Genomic DNA, 2,059 nt, shown 5'->3' on the forward strand with positions numbered 1-2,059 from the left:
ATAGTGTAAAATAAAGACAAATAATGGACTGTTGTGTTTGCTGTGTATCCTAGAGTCAGAACCAATCAGAGGCAGCTAATCACACAGGAGGAGAATGCCCATTTCTCTCCACATGACTAATAATTTTATTATGTAAAGACACATAAATTGATACTTTTAAAGCCCTAAACCTTTATCTCTGTCTCTCTCTCTATCTATCTATCTATCTATATATATATATATGTCATCTATATCTATCTCATGAACAGATCCTAATCATTTATAAAAACAATCAACTCACTAGAAATTAAAGAAACAGAAATTAAAACCAAGTTACTGATACTCAGCCACAAAAGAAACCAATTTTTTAAACACAGCAACATAGAGTGTTGGCAAAGCTTCAGGAAAATTTATATTCTTTATGTTTCAAGTGACAATAAAGTTATTACAGTGTATTTGTACAACAATTTAGCACTCTTGATCAAAAGCTGTCAAAATGTTTTTGACTCAGTAATTCCACTTCTGGGAATCTAGCCTAAGAAAATAATCTAAAGCCCGGAAAAATATTTATGCATGAAGATGTCCAATTCAGCTTTGTAATTACAAAAACATAAAACTATATACGAACTAAAAATATTACTATCAATTCATTGGCATTAAATATTAGGCAACATTCAAAGTTATGGTTATAAGAATTTTTGCAGTAACATGAAAAATATGTATAATTTTAGATGATTACAACTATGAAAAAGCTTACACAAGCCAAAGTACTGTAAGTATATATATCCTAATATTAGTACTACAATTAGTCATTACAGGGAGCTCTGGTAATGAGTCAGTAGAGAACTGTACTGCCAACTCTAAGTCAGGCAGTTCAAATTCATAAGCGGTTCCACAGGAGAAAGATCAAAAATCTCCCTCTGTGCAATTTTACTGCCTCTGAAAATCCACTGGAGAGTCAACTATAATTCAGTTCTAACTTGATGGTAATGAGAGTAAGAGGTCAATAATTACAATGCAGTGAGTACCAACACTCTGTCAGCTACTTTAAATACCTTCTAATTCCCAACCCACTCTAAAAGCTAAACACACTTCTGTCAATAAGGGTTTGACACTCATTGACCCTCCATTGGGTTTATGAAGCTATAAAGCTTTTTAGGGACAATATTGTCCATTTTTCTCTCCCAGAACAGCTAGTGGATTCCAACCATCAATCTTTTGATTAACATTATACACTATATCACCAAGGCTCTAGGAGATAGAAATTGGCCAACAAGAAAATGAGATAACAAGAATGTCTTCCTCTGAGCACAACCAAACCATTTGATTTGTCCAGATGCTCAACTATAAGCCCTTCTTAGCAATTGCTTTTAGTTAAAGAGAATCAGCTAAGTTCGCATCCTATTCCTAAAGCAGGTTCTACTCAATAGCTGGGCAACATATATGCATAAAGGCTTAGCCCTCTTTCCCTAATTGGAGACCACTCTAAAAGGCCATTGCAAACTGGACATTTGTATAATTAGTTAAGTCCTCTGTTGAAACAACATTATTACCCAAATTCTGCAGCTTCATACCTTTTCTGCACAATTATTGAGCCTCACTGTGTTTCATGATAACACTCCTATCAACTGGTTTCAGGGGATCTGAACCCACATCAGTTACTTCTAAGAATGGTCCATGACAACAGACATTAAAATGGGATTACTGAGCCGGATTAATGACACAGTCACTAGTGGGGCACAGATAATATCTGACACAAACCTGCATTGCCATTGATTAAACTTTAATAAGAGGTGAACAGGGGTGACATACCAGGGGATATAGCAGGCGATAGATTAGTAAATTGGCATGCATCAAGGAAATGTGGGCTAAGTAGGAATTTTAAAGCTCTCTTCCACAGTTTATATTAAGATTACACATAAATGAATTTATTTTGACATCATAACTTTAAATCAGTTGGTGCTGTTATTGTTAGGTGCTATCATGTTAACTATAACTCACCTCAACCCTATGAAAAATGGATTTGAATTCTACCCTGTTGTATACCAACCTCATCATCTCTGCTTCACTTGAATCTGAA

The sequence above is a fragment of the Elephantulus edwardii genome, unplaced genomic scaffold (assembly GCF_000299155.1).
Source record: "Elephantulus edwardii isolate Elephantulus edwardi_28Jun2011 unplaced genomic scaffold, EleEdw1.0 scaffold00264, whole genome shotgun sequence".
Taxonomy (NCBI): domain Eukaryota; kingdom Metazoa; phylum Chordata; class Mammalia; order Macroscelidea; family Macroscelididae; genus Elephantulus; species Elephantulus edwardii.